The sequence below is a fragment of the Canis lupus genome, chromosome 15 (assembly GCF_048164855.1).
Source record: "Canis lupus baileyi chromosome 15, mCanLup2.hap1, whole genome shotgun sequence".
NCBI lineage: Eukaryota > Metazoa > Chordata > Mammalia > Carnivora > Canidae > Canis > Canis lupus.
The window spans coordinates 39264851-39284843 of record NC_132852.1 but is presented as its reverse complement, the minus strand read 5'-3'; the positions used below and the strand labels follow the sequence as shown (position 1 = coordinate 39284843).

General features: G+C 42.1%; 1 protein-coding gene across 17 annotated transcripts in view; it reads right to left on the bottom strand.

Moving 5' to 3' along the window:
* CSGALNACT1 (chondroitin sulfate N-acetylgalactosaminyltransferase 1) overlaps window positions 1-19993 on the bottom strand; it is a 327875-nt gene that overhangs the window by 275710 nt on the left and 32172 nt on the right. For 2 of the 17 annotated variants that reach the window (XM_072776723.1, XM_072776722.1), the window contains one exon: window positions 6481-6540. The exons of the other annotated variants lie outside the window; for them this stretch is intronic. The gene's annotated coding sequence lies outside the window, so the exon portion shown is untranslated. The remainder of the gene's footprint in view (window positions 1-6480; window positions 6541-19993) is intronic. 17 annotated transcript variants of the gene reach the window in all.

Sequence of the window (19993 nt, the reverse complement as noted above, 5' to 3'; positions counted from 1 at the left end):
ATGGCAGAACAATGCAATGTTTCCTACATGCAAAGGAACATGTATAGCACATGCATCTAAATTATAGAGCATACCGGTAATTCAGCACCCATCATGACAGGGTGCAGGGTACAGCTATCACAAGGGAGTCCTGTTTAAATTCTATTAGGCAGGCTCTTTGAATCTGATCCACAGATGGATGACTACTCCAGATTTTAGGATCTTTTCCTAAAACTCTTGGTCTACCATGCTTAAGGCATTCCCAGGAATACACTGAGGAAGACAGGTTTCCTTTACAAGCCAACTGAGTCAAATACAGTTGAGCCCCTCCAAGTCCTCACCTAACCATGCTACGCAATATTAACAATGAGTTAGGAAGTTCACCTCTACAAGATGTGCACAAACCACTATATTAAAGGTACTCCGCTACATTGGAGCCCAAGACTTGGCACTGCACCCAAAGACAGGGAGCCATATGAAAGGCAAAAGATGAGAAAGACTTCCTCTTCCTCACCTCTCCATTTTTTCTCTAATTCTATCCACTGTTCACTCCCTATGAATTCTTAAAACAAGAAAGCCCAGAATTTCAGAGGGAAAGGGCATGGCCCTCAGTATCGCATGGAGGGTTGGCAAATGCCTGCTAATCCTGGAGAAGTCTCATACCCACATGGCCCTCAGTATCGCATGGAGGGTTGGCAAATGCCTGCTAATCCTGGAGAAGTCTCATACCCACACATCCCTTTCATAGGACACCCAATAAACATCCCAGTTCTGTTTCTTAGACATATGTGGACTTGGACATGGCATTTTACTACTCTATGCCTGTTTCATCATCTGTGCATAATCACACCCATCCCACAGAAAAGGATCACATCAGATAAAGTATGTGAAGCCTCCTTTAAGCTGATTATTACTGTATACACGTTCATGTATTGTTGGTTGTATTATTAGTATTATCATTATTATTATTCATTAGGAGATATTGAGGGCAAGACCAGAAAACAAGGCCAGGGCTAGATTAAAGGGTATGTCGCCCTACATTCTGATTAAATGTTTACAATGAGACAGGTACATCTTTTCAGGAAAGAGATTAACCCTTCTTGAGATCTTAGAGAACCTCAAAGTTATTCAGTGATCTGTTGATACCTCTTGATATTAGAATTCATTCTCATTTAACAAACATTCTATAGGTATGTATTACACCAAGCACCATACTACACACCAGGAATACAGTGATAAACAAGAAAGCAAGGTCCTGCCCATAAGGGGTTCATACTCTAGCTGGGGGAGGGGAGACAATAAGCAAGCAAACAAATCAACAGACACTTCTGATGACTGTAATACTAAAAAGGAAATAAATAGGGTACAATGCTTCCATCTAACTGGTGATGGGCAGGGGGAACAATTCCAGACAGGCTGGCCAAAGAAAGCCTACCTAAGAGGTACAATCTAAACTAAGAATAAAGTGGTTCCAGTAGAGGTAATAGTGAGTGCTCCTGAGGCTAGGAAGCCCTGGGTAAGTTCAAGAGTCTAGGAGAAGGCCAGGATGGCTGAATGCTCTAACTCAATGCTTCTCAACTTGGCAAGCAGTGGGATCCCTGGCAGAGCCTGAGGAGGCACTGAGGCTCAAGTCCGCTCCCAGGTTCACATGTGACTGTCGCAGCACAGCCCGGGCACGTGGAGCTTGCCAGGCTCCCCAGATGTTTCTGACCACAGCCCAGCCTGAGAGACCCACAGCAGGTAAGACTACAGATAGGTCTAAGACAGAGTCCTGGGGCACCTGGTGATTGCAACCTTCCTCCTCTAAAGGCCCCCTCAGAACCTTCGTCCCCATTAGACACCAACACCAAATATGGATTCAGGCCAGGTTGGAGGGTATGTCCACAGTGGGTGCAAACGACTCAATACTTTTTATTTTCCCTTCACAGCATGGAAGGAGGCACTATTATTCCCTGGAGGCCTGACTTTTCCTCCTGAAAGAATACTTCTAGGAAAACATTTGCAACTGAATCAGCTTAATCCACATCCTTGCAAATGTATGCGATTTCTGAAGTAAAGTGTTAAAAAATACCAAAAACAAAGGCATAAATTATCTCTGCCATCCCATAAAATAAGTAATTAAAAATTACCATGGCGTGACTATGTAAGAGGAGAGAACAGGGTCTGTAGCCCATATGTGGAGAAACAATGACCAGCCAAGGGTCAGCTGGGCAAGGCTGCTGCTGTCATCTGCCTGATTTTATGGCACGTATCATAAGGCAGTAAAATCATCTACTAAAGGATGGTTCCTGTAAAAGAGATCATTGTAATGATTGGATTCTTGGTGACAGGAAGCACACCAGAGTCACCATAGTGGTTTCCTCCATGGAACGAAGGAGGAGAAGTGTTTTATTTCTTTCATTTCAAAAGATCTGAGGCAAACATAGCTCAATGTTATAAATATTCATTAATTCTAGGGAGTGGTCCATGAGTGCTTGTGGTATTGCTGTCCATACTTTTCTGTGTGAAAAATAAAAGAGAGCGTGTTTAAACAGTAAAAGTTCTTCATGTAACACTTCTTGTATAATGTGTTAAATTGGGCTGAAGCCCTGTAATTATGTCTTACTTACTGTTTCCCAGTTTCAGAGACAATGCTCCTGAATTCATCACCAGCATTTGTGCTCCTCTTAACACTTGAGAGCCGTGAAATACTTCATAGATTGTCTACTTCACATTCTCTGCTTTTATTCAACTGAATCACCCCTTAAGCTCCTCTCTGACATTTATCCAAAAGAACTGCAGAAAGGATTAATTAGATAGCCCCTGTATTCTCCAAGGAGGACTGACTCTGGTCCATCACTTCACCAGAACCCTGCTGCCACCTTAGAGGGTTTTGGTCAATCTTTATACATCCTTTTTTTTCTTTCTTAATTTATACTTCCAATATAAATATATTTTGGGGGGGCAATTTAACTTTAGGTTCTTACGTGTCTTTAAAGGATAATTCATAGTCCTTGTGCCAAGACAGGCCCAATAAAAAGTAAGTAATCATTAAAAGTGATAGTTGAGCAGGCTGAGGGGAGAAAAGACAAAAGCTGAAAGTTTTAAAACTGCTATTTTCATCCTGAAATGTTTATCAATCAATTTTATGGCAGCAGAAAACATCTCCCTCCTGCAGGACGGTGGGCAGGAAGCAGAAAAAGACACAAAGGAAGAGATTCTAACAAGTCCAACAATAAATACTAAGAGGACTTTGGTGATAAAATATAATGGATCTCATCTTGTGTGCTGAATGGCAGGAAGTAACGTGTTCCAACCTTGTATGTCTTTAAAGGGACCGCACAAATAAAACTTACATGGAAACTTTTATAGCACAAACTCCTAAATCAACATTACTACACTTAAAAATTAGTATTTTTCAGAAGCTTGAGTACATACAGCCCAATGTATCTCAGGCAATTTAAAAAAGAACACTGAGCATCCCCTAATCTACTTCTTTCCAGCTGACAAGTGCCTTGTTTCACAGGCAGCCACTTCCCGCCTCTCTGCTGTGATGTCCCACACTCTTCAAAACTATGAAAGGATAGGGATCCTTGGGTGGCTCAGCGGTTTGGCACCTGTCTTTGGCCCAGGGCGTGATTCTAAAGTCCTGGGATCCTCTGCCTGTGTCTCTGCCTATCTCTCTTTCTGCATCTCTCATGAATGAATGAATGAATGAATGAATGAATGAATGAATGAATAAATATTTTTTAAAACTATGAAAGGATAAACTGACAGCATGTGGCACCTTTGATGTGCCTGGCACCAGTGGGCCAGCCACTTTCAATTCTTAACTCATTGACTCTTCCCAAGAACCCCAAATATTGATATCATCTCCATTTTATCACCAAGGAAGCCACGTGCCCCAGATCACAGAAGTAATAAAGTGGTAAAGCCAGGTTAGAATTCAGAGCTATTCAACTTCAAGACTCAAACTCCTTCCTTTATACACCAGCCAACTTCATGGGAACTGTAAGATGGATGTGCTGAGGAAGACTTTAGCTGCCTGTACTAGGGGACCATGGAAAGCTTGTAATGGCACTTTGTCAGTTCACATTGCCTCCCTCTATCACTGAACACTCTGTTCCTGAAAATTCATTCATCTGTTCTCTAAGGGCCCAAATGGCCTTGGAGTGCTTCTACCAAACTACCAAACTGAGCACATCCTAAAGATGTGCCCACAGAGCTCTTCCTTAGCTCCACCAAGTCTCTGCACTCCAACTACCACCATCAAAAAACAGAAGTGCCAACCACTGCATTTTTTTAAATTGCCTCCCTGGCCAAAATAGTACCAAGAAAGAAAAAAAATTGCATGGATGCACAATCTCTGTTACCTTACTAAAGATGGGTGACCATCTCACTGAGGTCCCTAAATATACAGATAGCAGCACAGGTAGGATATTCAGTACTGTGCAGAGGGCAGAGTTTGACAGGGAGCATCCCAGCTGCAGCTGTGAACAATGAACCTGGTAACCATACCTGACTGCCATATGAGCCACTAGGTGGACCCTGTGCAGAATATTCAAACATGTCATCATAAGGAAGCACCATCATGATCTTCCCTCACAACAAAAAATACATTTGAGAAACAGCCTAGAATGTTCTTCCCATCTCCCAACGAGCTACACCATCACTTCCAGTAAAGCTCACCTGATCCATCCCCATCTACTCTAATAGCTAGCTCCCTGATCCTGAATGCCCAGATTCTCCCTTCATCACCGAATTCCCAGTGTGTGCTGGTTTGTGAGATCCCAAGCCATTTCACAAGGAAGTGCTTCTGGACTCTGTCAAGGGTACACAGAGCCACTGGATGATTTCCACTCTCAGGAAGGCAAGCTGGGGTGAATAGAGAGGGATGATGAGCCACATCATGAGCCCATAAGAGATTTGGGGAGCACAGAAAAGAGAGTGGCAGGGAGGGAAGTTCATGAAAGGCCGTGGGCAGGAGGTAGTAACATTTTGGTGGGCTTTAGATACTGAGTTGGACTTCCCTCAAAGAAAATTTTGTAAAGAGGGATGAAGATTTAGTAGATACATGAATTGAACTGTGGACCCCAAAAAAGATATGTTGAAGCCCTAATCCCCTTGATTTCAGCTCAGGTCATGATCTCAGGGCTATGGGATGCAGTCCCACGTTGGGCTCTACACTCAGCCGGAAGTTTGCCTGATATTCTCTATCTCACGATGTGACCTTATTGGGAAACAGGGTCGTTGCAGATAATAATTAGATAAGATGAGATCATACACAGGTTGGCCCTTACTTCAATGTAACTGGTGCCCTTCAGACTACCACGTGAAGGCAAGAACACATGGGAGAAAGCCTAGGACAACAGTCAGGCATTGGAGAGCCAAAGCTGCAAACCAAGAACACCAAGGAGTGCTGGTGAAATGTCAGCCCCTGGGAAGAGGCAAGGAAGGGTTCTCCCCTATAGGTTTCAGAGGAATGTGGCCCTGCCCACACCTTGATTTTGACTTTCAGCCTTCAGAACAGAGACCATACATTTCTGCTTTTTAAGTCACCCAGTGTGTGGTACTCAGTTATGGCAGCCCTAAACTAATACAGTAGGCGACTGGAAGCAAGAGAAAAAAACAAGATGATGTAGTAAAAGACCACAGAAGATGTAGTAAAAGACCACAGAAGATATTTTTAAAAATGACTCTCTGTAGAGAGTCATTTAAACTTGTAGAAGACCTATGCCCTACTTTACTTTGCTTAGAATGAGTCTACCTTAACATCCTCCCCTCTGCATCCAAAGGGCTCTCTGCCTTCACCTCCCTTATTTTTAGCTTGTCTTTAAATAAAGGAGCTGTTTCTCCATTCAAAGACTGGATCTGCCACCTGCTTTAATTACTTTAATCCAAGGACTTCTCCTTCATCATTTCTATATCTTACTCCAATTATTTCACACTTCTATCATCTACTGGGTAAACCACAAATACTTCCTGCAATTCCACTTCCCCCCTTCTGCTCCCCACCTGCTGACCTCCCATCTGTAGGGGGCACCTGGGTGGCTTGGTCAATTGGGCATCTGTCTGACTCTTGATTTCAGCTCAGGTCAGGATCTTAGGGTCCCAAGATCAAGCTCTGCCTTGGGCTTTATGCTCAGTAAGGAATCTTCTTCTCTCTCCCTATCCCTCTGCCACTCCCCCTACTTGAGCATGCATGCACTCACGCTCTCTCTCTCAAATAAATAAATAAATCTTAAAAAAATAAATAATAAAAGAAGCCTAGGATAGATTTCTCTACTTCCTCATCACCCATTCACAACTCAACTCTATGATGACCTCTCCGGACCTGCCTATGGAAACTATTATGGAAGCATGGTAATTAGCCTGCCTGATCACTGACGCTTACAGACACTATCATTTTCATGCTCCACAAATTCTTTGTATTGCTTCACACAAGCGCCCAACTTCTCCTTGCATGAAATGCTCTTTTCTTCTGGCTCCTGGAAGAACTCACCCCCCTAGTTCTCCACTCACCTCCCCGACCACTCCTCTTCTATTTTCTTCCTTGGTCAACATCCTCTTGGTGCTCCTTTCCTACATAGGAAAGTACCATTGTGCGTTAGACTGATCTGTTATAGCAATTCTTAGTATTTGCCCTTGGGTTACCTTCAGTGAATCAGAGCTTACATTTGAATACCATTACTCTGTTCCACATGCAGGGTAGGGGCCTTACCATGGTATATTCCTAATTCCTCACTCCCATAACTTGTGCTATTATCATTATACACATTAAAAAATAGGTTATGGGCACTAGGGCAGCTCAGTTGGTTAAGAATCCGACCCTTGATTTCAGCTCAGGTCATGATCTCAGGGCTGTGGAATGGAGTCCCATGCTGGGCTCTGCACTCAGCAGGGAGTCAGCTTGATATTCTCTATTTCCCTCTCCCTCTGCCCCTTCCTCTCCCCATGCATTTGCGCACACACTCTCTCTCTCTCTCTCTCTCTCTCTCTCTCTTTCTTTCTCAAATAAATAAATAGATCTAAAATTTTAAGTATTTTAGAAATATACAACACAGTGCAACTATTTTGCTTTGGACAATGTTCCTTTAGAGTTAGAAATAAGAAAAATTGAATTTTATTTTACCTTAATTTATTTCATATACAGTGTTCTTCATTTCTCTGTATAGATCCCAAAATCTGTCTGGTATCATAAACCTATAGCTTAAAGACCTTTACTTAATATTTCTTATAGGGTTAGTATGCTGGCAATGAATTTCCAGTTTTTGTTTGAGGAAATTTTTCATTCTTTCATTTTTGAAATAAATTTTCATTAGGCATAGAATTCTGGTTGACAGCTCTTTGCTTTTAGCACTTTAAAAACGTCACTTCATTATATTCTAACTTGCATAGTTTCTGAACAGGGGCCTGCTATAATTCTTATTTTTGTTCCTCTGTCATGTGTCCTTTTTTTTCCCTGGCTGTCTTTAAGATCTTGTTGTTGTTGTTGTTGTTGTTGTTGTTGTTGTTTATAACTTGACAAATATTATTTGCCTCAGTGTGTTTTGTTTTGGTGTATTTATCCTGCCTGGTATAATCTGAGCTTCTTGGGTCTATGATTTCGTGTCACTGACTTTGCAAACTTCTCAGCCATTATTTTTTCAAACATTTTTTGCCTTTCCCATTCTTGCTTTCACATCTCCTGGCATCCCAATAAAGTATTTGTTAGACTGTCTGACACCATCCCACAGCCCTCAGATGGTTCATTCTTAGTTTTCTTCTGTTGTTGGTTTTACTTTTTTTTTCTTTGTGTTTCAGTTTGGTTAATTTTTATTGCCCCATCTGATACTGCCCATTTTTCACCTCTTTTGTTAGAGCATTTCTTCTTAATCATAGTTACTTTAAACTCCCTCCCAGGGGTGCCTGGGTGGCTCAGCGGCTTGAGTGTCCAACTCTTGGTTTTAGCTCCAGTCATGATCTAATCGGTCATGAGATCGAGCCCCGCATCAGGTTTGGGGTGGGGAGAGTGGGGGGACAGGCAAGTCTCTTTGAAGATTCTTCTGAACCTCCCCACACTCACACATGCATGCACTCTCTATCTCTCTCTCAAATAAATAAATCTTTAGATAAAAAATAAAATAAAAACTCCCTGTCAGTTCCAACACCTAGAACATTATTCAATTTCAATCTAATTCTAATGATTGCTTTGTCTCCTAGTTTTTGTTTCTTTGGGGGAAGTTTTCTTGCCTTTTTTTCATATGCCTGGTCTTTTTTTTTTTTTTTTTTTTTTTTTTTTTTTTTTTGAGAGTTGGACATCTTAGATAAGAGAGTAGAGACTTAGGTAAATATTTTTTAATGCCTGGAAATGGATACGCCTTTCCTTCTGCCAAGCCTTTAGTGTAAGGGTTTGAACTCATCTAATCAGGAGCTGGGCTAGCTTTGAAGTTTGTTGTTGCTATGGTAATCCTCAATGACCCACAGACTAGTGACGATCTATGTTCAGGGTGAGGGTGAATGCCAGAGTCTATTTGTTTTCCTATGATTCCTGTACGCTCGGCCTTCAGTCTTTGGTTTTCATCTTGCCCCAGATAGTCTCTTACAAATTAGTCTCGTGGTGGAGTGGGTATAGAGGGCCTCCTGTGTTGTTCTGATTAACTCTCAGTGTTAGGCAGGTACTATATTCCTGGATCTTGGGGAGGATGGTCTACCTGGTGATCCTGCCCAGCCTTCAGTAATCCTGCCCTCTCCCAAATTCATTGTCCTGAACCCAGCTTGTAATTTTACCCCCACCTCAACCCAGGGTTGAGGGTTTTTTTTCCTGTTTTCTTCCTCAGCTACAGAAAGATTTCAGTAGTGCTCAAAAGATGATGGTGTTTTTTGCCTCTCTTCCAAAGCAAAGCTTCTGTTCTGTAGGAGAGATACAAAAGAAATTCCGGCAGTTTCTTGCCCTTCCCAGAGCAGCTGCTATTTCCTCCCTGGTTCTACCCCACAGAGAACACTTTGCCAATCTTTCCTGTGAGTGACCAAGATAGCTCAGCTCATGGTGAAAAAACTTCCAAGCAGGTACAGACACCACCTCATATTTGCAACCCCAAGGGCTTCACTCACTTTCACCAGGGCACACGCAGGCAGCCTTCATCATTCTCCAGGTGCTCTGACAGAATTTTTTTTCTTTCATTTTATTTTATTTTATTTTTTATTTAAACTCAATTTGCCAACGTATAGTATAACACCCAGTGCTCATCCTGTCAAGTGCCCCCCTCAGTGCCCGTCACCCATTCACCCCCTGCCCCCGCCCACCTCCCTTCCACTACCCCTTGTTTGTTTTCCAGAGTTAGGAGTCTCTCATTTTTGTCTCCCTCTCTAATTCTTCCCACTCATTTTCTTTCCTTTCCCCAATAGTCTCCTTCACTATTTCTTATATTCCTCATATGAGTGAAACCATATGATGATTTTCCTTCTCCAATTGACTTACTCCACTCAGTGTAATACCCTCCAGTTCTATCCACATCGAAGCAAACGGTGGGTATTCGTCCTTTCTGATGGCTGAGTAATATTCCATTGTATATATAGATCACATCTGCTTTATCCATTCATCTGTTGATGGACACTGAGGCTCCTTCTGCAGTTTGGCTATTGTGGACATTGCTGCTGTGAACATTGGGGTGCCCGCGTCCTGGTGTTTCAATACATCTGTATGGTTGGGGTAAATCCCCAGCAGTGCAATTGCTGGGTTGCAGGGTAGCTCTATTTTCAACTTCTTGAGGAGCCTCTTCTTACCAGTATCCGGCAGCTGCTCACACAGTACTTAGTGCTAGTGTCTCATCTCTCCCTGCAGAGGCCTGCTTCTCACTATGTTCTGGATCTTACACCTTTGACCCTCTCTTTGGTTCAAGAACAGTTGTTAACTTGCTCTTTGTCCAGCTTTTTTTCACTGTAAAGTTGAGAACAAAGTGCTTTCCAGATCTTTCCATTCTTCTTCATCTTCAATTGGAAAACAAAATCCCTGTTTGCATTTTCAACCTATTTCTCCCCAAGAATGACCTTCCTACTCACCGATATGTGTATCTGCACTATGCAGATGTTGGGATTTTTGTATAATTAACCTCTTAAGAAATAAATGCTTTTGACAAAGAAGAGGAACAGAAGGAGCTTTTACTGAGTCCCAAACGCAGGGCTCAGTGCCTTTGTATTTCCTCATTTAAACCTCATAACTTACAATGTATATATGCTGGGAACTGAGTTTGTGATGTGGGGTAACTGAGTCTCTCAGTTCCTAACCTGCTGAAGGTCACATACCTGCTGAGCGGCAAAGTCACGATGCAAGTCCAGCCTCCAAAGCTGTTCCCATCACCCAGCACTGGCCCTGCATCTCTACGGGGCCTGGCAGCTCCTGCAGTGGCTACAGGGCAGATCCCTTCACAGCCAACATGAAGCCTCACAGAACCACATGGCACTGGCCACTTGACACTAACTTCCGTGACCATAATGACAGAGTCTCCTAGGCCCTGGGTGGGGTTGGGAGCTGCCTGCTGGAAGTCCCAGACTCCTTTAGGAAAGGCCACTACAGAAATACAGCATGCAGTCCCATCCCCTGGGATGCATGGTGGCTGCCAGGCCCCTGCGGGCAGTAGGCAGAGAGAGGATGCCTGCCCCTGGCCCCGAACACAACCACAGAGGAGTCTGTGTGGCATCGAGCTGCCCCTTACCCCTCCTCATATTGCCTGTAGCTAATGAGCAATTCCGATTTCCTTGGAGGAAGCCACTACCATTGTATCTCATTCAATACAGGTTCAAGGGCAAGTTACCTCATGTGACAGAAGCAAGGGCCAAGTTTACTATGTCCCTGCTGCCATGGCCTATGTAAAATGGATTGTTACTTTTCTTCTTATGACAGAATACCTCTCCTAGGGGGTCACAGAGACATCAAACAATATAAGAGGAGGTTGTGGACAATGTGGCAGCACAGTGACCTTTCAAGCCTCGAGGCTCTGAGTTCACTGCCAAGTCCCCAGACTCTGTATACAGTACATGGATTCTGACAAATGTAATAAATTGTATAATCATCACAGTAAAAAACAGTTCCACTACTCCAAAAAGCCTCTCGTGCCTCCTCTTTGTGTCATTTGGGAATTAGGGTAACACCAAGGACCACAACAGCTAGTGTGCCCTGGTTCCCAGGACCCAATTCCCTGAGTTCCTGGGGAACAGGTAGCAACACCCCAGCTTGGTCATCCAGGAAGCACAAACCCATACCACGTTCCTGAAGGCTATTTTCTTTAAGACAAAAGACCATTTCTAGTTTCTCATCCTTTGCCCCCAAAGTGTTGCCTAATCTAGCCTTGGGCACTGCTCCATGGCAGGCACCAAATATCCCTATGGCCAGGAAGCTCTCCACAGGCCCCGCCTGTCTAGCCAGTCACAGACTGGAGCATGATGGGGCAGGGGCCTCAGCAAACTCTCTCCCCAGAAATCTAGAACTCCGTGCCGACAATCCCCTCTTTGGATGCCTGAAAGGTTCAAAACATAAAAGGCTTTCATTTCTTATCCATTGTCCTGTTTACACAGTGGAAACCAAAGACTGAAGCTACAACAAATTTGCACAATTCCTATGCTCTGTGCATAATTCCTATCCTTCAGAAATGCATGATCACTGGAAATGCATCTGTGTTTTTAAAACGATCTAATTGAATACGTTTTCTTTTTTCTTGCCATCAGTGTATTGTTTTTATTTTATATTAACTGATAATTAGTATATGCAATGTTTTCCCATCATGAGCACTTAGAAATTTTCAAAAATACTACTTTGATCATGTCACTTCCCTGCCCCCAAACACTTAACAGTTTGCCACTGTTTACCTGGTAAAGTCCAAACCATTTAGCCATCCCTAAATTTGCCCACATTGCCCCTCAGATGCCTCCACACAAAGCTCCACTCTGATTAAATAGGACTTACTTTTTCCAAAATCCCCTTGCCCCTTTTGCAAGGGTCACCACCCCCAAAACCCTCTCAGGCCAAGAATAGGAACACACTTCCTCCCTCATTGGGATTTCTAGAACCCAAACTCTTCATCAGCCTCAGCCACCTTGAGCTGCTATGACTGTTGACAGGTCTCTCTGTCCCACAAGATCTCCCAGGATCAGAAAGAGCTGTGCTTCTCCTGAGTCCTTGCCTTAGGGACACTGTGAGGGAGGTAAGGAATTCTTGTCGTCTTACCTGCTGACTGCTAAAAAGGCAAGAGCTAAGTGTGTCTCCTACTTCTAGCACAATACACAGGACATTATGGTGTATATTTTGCAGAGTAACTTAAACTTCCGCCCTGGTTCACACCATAGGTCCTTACCCTTATTTTTTTTTTCTTTGACTCATTTGTCTGACTTGTATTTATTTTCCCTTGCTATGTGCATGTATGTTTTTGGAGGAAGGATGAGAATGTGTGAGACAAAGTGAAATTCATTCCTGACCATGCCTGGGACAGACATCCTGCAATCCCCATGACACAAAGTTGGCAAGAGGCAGTTATGCTGATATTTATCAGTATATGAAGGTACATCTGGAAGTGAGCACAACTTCTTCTGGCTGCTGCTGTTATGACTGACCAGGATTCATAAAGTACTTAACCCTGTTGCATTAGACAACACCAAAGCCCTAATCTGGCCAGATCCAGGGAACTCGTAAGCCAAACCCTCCTCAGAAGCCTCTGCCTGCAGATCCTTTGAGCAAGACAACCCGGCTCACCAGCGCCTCAGCCAGGGCCCCGGGACAGCAGGAGTCCGGGCTCCGCCTGGTGCTCCTCAGACCTGTTCCGAGACACCCGCCTCAAGGGCCCAGGCCCCCCCACACCACCTGTACTAAGTGAGAAGCAAGTTGACACCTTTTTTCAACAGTGAAGACAGAAGTTTGCACTATCTTTCAACTCCAGTCGGAGTTAGTTTTTTGTACCAACTTTTAGAATTTTTTTTTAATGTTTAAAACACCATTATTTTAAGAATTTTGAGCTACTGCCGTCAGTGCTGTGCTGTGCTATGGTGCTCTGTATACTTGCTCAGGTACTTGTAAATTATTAATTTATGCCGATGTCTGTTGCAGTGCGGTGCGGTGCGCTGTGGGAGGCATTTTTACCATCACTGAGTTTTCCACAGAAGGAAGGCTTGTGTGCTCTCAATAGTGAACTTGAACTATCCTGCTTTATGGGATTCTGGAAAAAAAAAAAAAAAAGAAATTTCCCATTCCCTTACAGTATTTTCAGAAAAACTGCAAGAATATCCATACTTGCTAAAAACAGAACTAGCCCATGACCCAGCAATTATATTACAGGGTATTTATCCCAAAGGATACAAAAATAGTTATTCAAAGAGGCACCTGCAAGGGGCAGCCCAAGTGACTCAGCAGTTTAGCACTGCCTTTAGCCCAGGGTGTGATCCTGGAGTCCCCAGATCAAGTCCCACGTTGGGTTCCCTGCATGAAGCCTGCTTTTCCCTCCGCCTGTGTCTCTGCCTCTTTCTCTCTGTATGTCTCTCATAAATAAATAAATAAAATCTTAAAAAAAAAAAGAGGCATCTGCACAATGTTTATAGCAGCAATGTCCAGTGACAGATGAGTGGAAAAAGAAGATGTGTCATATATATATATGGGTAATATATATGGAATATATATTAAAAATAATATACATACATATATATAATGTATGAAACTCAGCCTTCAAAAAGAATGAAATCTTGCCATTTGCAACCACATGGTTGGAACTAAAGGGTATCATGCTAAGTGAAATAAGTCTGAGAAAGACAAATGCCATATGATTTATATGTGGAATTTAAGAAACAAAACAGATGAACATAGAGGAAGGGAAGGAAAAATAAGATGAAATTAGAGAGGGAGACAAACCATAAGACACCTTAACTCTAGGAAACAAACTGAGGGTTGCTGGAGGCAAGGTGGCTGGGGGGTAACTGGGTGATAGACATTCAGGAGGGCACGGGATGGAATGAGCACCAAGTGTTATATGCAACGGAATCACCAAATTCTATCCCTGAAACTAATAATACAATATATGCTAACTAAATTGAATTTAAATTAAAAATTTTGGGATCCCTGGGTGGCGCAGCGGTTTAGCGCCTGCCTTTGGCCCAGGGCGCGATCCTGGAGACCCAGGATCGAATCCCACATCAGGCTCCCGGTGCATGGAGCCTGCTTCTCCCTCTGCCTGTGTCTCTGCCTCTCTCTCTCTCTCTCTCTATCATAAATAAATAAAAATTAAAAAAATAATAATAAATTAAAAATTTTAAATAACATAAAATAAATATCCACACTTGCCAAAGCTATCTACAGATTCAAGGCAACCCCTATTAAAACTCTGATGTCATTTTTCACTTAAGCAGAAAAAATAATTCTAAAATTCATGCAGAACCTGAAAAACTCCAAATAGCTAAAGAAATCTTGAGCAAGAAAAACAAAGGCATGACACTTTCTGATTTCAAACTATATCATGAAGTTACTGTGATCAAAACAGTGCAATACTGACATAAAATGGACCAATGGAACAGTATAGAGAGCCTAGAAATAAAGCCACATATATACACTCAATTAATTATCAAATGAGAGATAAATATTCACGGAGAAAGGGTAGTCTCTCTGATAAATGGTACTAGGAAAACTGGATAGCCACAGGAATTAGATTGGATCCCTATCTTACACCATTTACAAAAACCAACTTGAAATGGATTAAAGACTTAAGTCTAAGACCTGAAACCATAAAACTCCTAGAAGAAAATCCAGAAGAAAAAGCTTCTTGACATTGGTCTTGGCAGCAATTCCCAAAGGCACAAAAAGAAAAGGCAACAAAAGCAAAAATGAACAAGTGGAATTATATCAAACTAAAAAGTTTCTGTACAGCAAAGAAAACAATCAACAAAATGAAAAGGGAATGTGCAGAATGGGAGAAAATATTCGCAGACTATGTATCTGATAAAGAGTTAGTATTCAAAATATATAAGGAACTCTTAAAACACAATAGCAAAAATATAAGTAACCTGATTTAAAAATGAGGCTTATTCAGGTTGACTCAGAATAAACATTTTTCCAAAGAACATACAAATGGCCAACAGGTATATGAAAAGATGCTCAGTATCACTCATCATCAGAGAGATGTAAATAGAAACCAACAAGATATCTGTTTCATCTGTTAAGATGTCCATTATGAAAAAAAAAAAAAAAACAAGAGATAACAAATTTTGGCGAGGATGTTACAGAAAAGAGAACTCTATGAAAAACACAATGGAGGTTTCTCAAAAAGTTAAAAAGCCATGTGATTCAGCAATTCCACATGTTGGTATATAACCAGAGAAAATGAGATCACTATCTCAAAAAGATATCTGCATTGCAGTTTTATTCACAATAGTCAAGTTATGGGAATGATCTAATGTCCACTGATGGATGAATAGACAAATAAAATGTGGTGTGTATTTTATATATTTACATATATACACAATTTTATATATAAAAATATATTTATATATATAAGAACATATGTAAATATGTGAAATACACAAAGAAAGGAATATTATTCAGCCATAAAGAAGAAATCCTACCATTTCAGCAACATGGATGAAACTGGAGGCCATCATACTAAGTGAAATAAGCCAAACAGAGAAAGACAAATACTATCTGGTACCACTTACATGCAAAACCATTAAAAAATCAATAAATAAAACAAAATAAAAAATCATTGGAACCTTCAATCACAGAAACAGAGTAGAATAGTGATTTCTGGGAGCTGGGAGGGGTAGAAACGGGGAAGGGTTGGCCAAACAGAACAAACTTCCAGTTACCAAAGGAGTAAGTTCTGAGGCTACAGCATGATGACTACAGTTAATAATACTGTAGCATATACCTGAAACCTGCCAGAGGAATAGATCTTAGGTATTCTCACACATACAGAAAGGTAATCATGTGAGGTGATAGGTGTGAATTCATCTGACTGTAGTAATCCTTTCATAATGTATAGAGATATCAAATTATCACACTATACACTTCAAATGTATTACAATTTCACATATCAACTATACCTCAGTAAAGGTGAGGTCAAAAAGAGAAAAACTATAGGACAATGAATGTCAAAGTTAAATGCTCAAAATCCCCACTGATACTGGTAGGGGCAGGCTTCAGCAGAAATCCCCATGTTGTTACCAGGTCTCAACCTTGATCCTCCCTCTGGCTTCGTAGCTTCTGGTCTACAGTCAAAGCTGCTCATTCCACACATGTTTGAGTCATTTCTCTCTGGGAGTATGCCTGGCAAAGCTAGCTGCCTACATTCTCCTCCTGAACAACAGAACCCCAACTCAGCTCCAGGCAGCAATGGATCCTTCTAAACAAACAACTTCATTTCACACTCACTCCTGCAGCTAAAGATGGCCTAGTTCTGCCAGTGAGATGTGCATAGAAGTGTACTGGTTGAGGCCTTCCAGAAAAGCTGCCCCTTTCCTAGTACTAAGAGGAACACACTCAGCTGGCTTATACCTTTGGAGCTCATTCCCGTTCCTACTACCCTGTGGGGATGCAGATATAATGGCAGAAGGACCAGAGCTATTTTGTAAACCTGCAAATGATGGACTAAGAGAGCAGAAAGCTCAATGATCCTGGGACTTTGAGGAGCTACACCAGTCATGGACCACTGCCTCTGCAATTCTTTTTTTTTTTTTTAATATTGTTATTTATTTATTCACAAGAGACACAGAGAGAGAGGCAGAGACACAGGCAGAGGGAGAAGCAGGCTCCCTTCAGGGAGCCCAATGTGGGACTCAATCCCAGGACCCCAGGATCACGACCTGAGCCAAAAGGGAGATGCTCAACCACTGAGCCACCTAATGCCCCTGCCTCTGCACTTGTTGCTGCATGAGGGAAATGAACCCCCACATTTCAAGCCAGCGTTTTAGGTCGTCTGTTACACAGAGCCAATCTCAATCCCTAAGTGATGCAGGGAAGTGGTATGCTTGATAATAGAGAGATAAATAAGACCGGATCCCAGCCCTCAGATGGTTATAATCTATCAAGGAGGGATAAGAAACAAGAGGGATCATCCTAATACCAGACATACTGTGACAAGCACATGAGCCATCACTGGGTGCTAATGAGAGTTCAGAGTGGAGAGAAATGGCTTCCAGCTAAAAGCACTGAAATTGGGCCACTCCACACTAAAATATCACATTTATCTCATCTGCAGAGATATTGTTCAGTCCAAGAGAATAAATCTCTACTGATGGAACTGTATGTATCTGAGCTTCTTAGGAGTGTTTTCAAGTGGTGACTCCCTTTCCACAGGCAGGGTTGAGGACAGCATGGGAATGTGTCACTCTGATCCTCTCTCCACTCCCTCCCCTTCTCCCGTCCATCCACCCACTTTTTCTGAGTCCTAAAGATGTGTTTTCAGAGCCTAAAGGGGAAAAACTTTCCTCCATCCCTCTCTGTCTGACTCTGGTGCTGCTGGCTCGTGCCCAAGAATGCCCTAGCAGAGCAGCTCCTTAGGGAAGGATTTGGATTGCATGTTTTAAACCATTACAACAAAAGTCTTGATGAGCAATCTGAGCCTAATGCCTGTACTGTGCAGAGGCCTGAGGCTATCTGAGCTCATCTCCTATAGGAGCTAGACAGCCAGGACATCCACAAAAACATGCCAAGGGGTCTGCAGCACTGTTTTTCAGATACCGTATGACCTGGGCAGTAAAATTAGGGATCGGGAGAAATAGTAACCAAAATCTGCAGCTGGCCCTCTCTTTCCCTGCTGGAACTCGGCCACACTGACATGCTCCCCACTGGGTTCTAGATAAGGCTGGTGGCCATGAACCACAAGAGAGATACCTGCCATGTCTCCTTTGCAGGATCACCAATGAGTCCTCTGTCACTGCCGAGGACTGTCACTCCACACCTGCACCCCCCACCAGAGCATGCTGGTCTGTCTGTCTGTCTCTCTCTCTCTCTCTCTCTCTTTCTTCCACCTCAAGTCTCTTTTTCATAATTCCAAATGAGGGAGCCACCTTTCCTTCCCACACTGTGCTCCATGCAGGCCATAAGCAGGGCTGCTCTCTACTTTCTACATACCACCCCCACCCCACACCCTATATACCATTTAGTGTTCACACACTATTTGAAAAAGCATCACTGGGGGACGCCTGGGTGGTTCAGTGGTTAAGCATCTGCCTTCAGCTCAGGTCATGATCCCGGGGTCCTAGATGAAGCCTGTATCGGGCTTCCCACAGGGAGCCTGCCTCTCTCTCTGCCTCTCTCATGAATAAATAAATAAAATCTTAAAAGATAGATAGATGATAGATAGATAATAAAATAATAAAATAAAATAATAAAATAAAATAAAACAAAACAAAACAAAATAAAATATAAAAAGCATTACTGCTCTCTGGGACCGGGCCACAAGTTCACCAGGTCAGGCCTAACAGAGGTCAATATGCTAGGCATAAATCCCACCTCCCCCTCAAAGCTGGGGACAGTTGCTGACTCTCGGGACCATCTTCCTTGGTCTGTACCCTTTCTCGGGAGGCCCTTTGGTCTTCCTTATAAACAACACCCTGGAGACCACAAAACTGGTCCTCCAGATGCTCTGAACAAGGGTGAGTTTCCCAAGCCCTCTGTTCCTGCCTACTCCACCCACACACATAAAAGGATTCTAATCCGAAAACTATGAAAAGCACTGTTTTCACTATGAAATCAGTAACTACAAAAATATCTTACCTTAAACACATAGACTGTTAACAAGTCAACAGAACTCTGTTTATCACTCAAAAGGTTAAATTTGAAAAGAGCAATGTCTTCTTACTGTATCACATAGTCAAAAAACATCATGCACTACATTGAAAACACATTTATATCTAATGAGCTGGACTACATATGCAAATTAAGATATGCTAATTGGCTTTTGCTGCTTCTTTTAAATAAAGTCAATATTTTTATGGATCATTAAATGTATCCCTTAGTATATCAATTTCAAAAGAAAAATTAATAGCTAAAAAAAAATTCCCTGGCACGACCAATATAAAGATTTAAAACTAAAAATGTTAGCTATAATAATGTCTTTACATGTTGGCTCCCAACACATAGTAAGTCTCCAAGAAAAGATAGTTTGTATCATATTTTTCTCTGGGTATGATTTAAAGCTGGGTGACCATCAAAAGGCGCAGGGTTTCAGACTGGATAAAAAAAGCAGGACCCATCTATTTGCTGTCTACAAGAGACTCATTTTAGACAGAAGACACCTACAACCTGAAAATAAAAGGTTGGAGAACCATTTACCATTCAAATGGTCCTCAAAAGAAAGCAGAGGTAGCCATCCTTATACCAGATAAACTAAAATTTACCCCGAAGACTGTAGTGAGAGATGAAGAGGGACACTATATCATACTTAAAGGATCTATCCAACAAGAGGACTTAACAAACCTTAATATATATGCCCCGAATGTGGGAGCTGCCAAATATTTAAACCAATTAATAACCAAAGTGAAGAAATACTTAGATAATAATACACTTATACTTGGTGACTTCAATCTAGCTCTTTCTATACTAGATAGGTCTTCTAAGCACAACATATCCAAAGAAACGAGAGCTTTAAGTGATACACTGTACCAGATGGATTTCACAGGTATCTACAGACTTTACATCCAAACTCAACTGAATACACATTCTTCTCAAGTGCACATGGAACTTTCTCCAGAATAGACCACATACTGGGTCACAAATCGGGTCCGAACCGATACCAAAAGATTGGGATCGTCCCCTGCATATTCTCAGACCATAATGCCTTGAAATTAGAACTAAATCACAACAAGAAGTTGGGAAGGACCTCAAACACGTGGAGGTTAAGGACCATCCTGCTAAAAGATGAAAGGGTCAACCAGGAAATTAAGGAAGAATTAAAAAGATTCATGGAAACTAATGAGAATGAAGATACAACTGTTCAAAATCTTTGGGATGCAGCAAAAGCAGTCCTAAGGGGGAAATACATCGCAATACAAGCATCCATTCAAAAACTGGAAAGAACTCAAATAC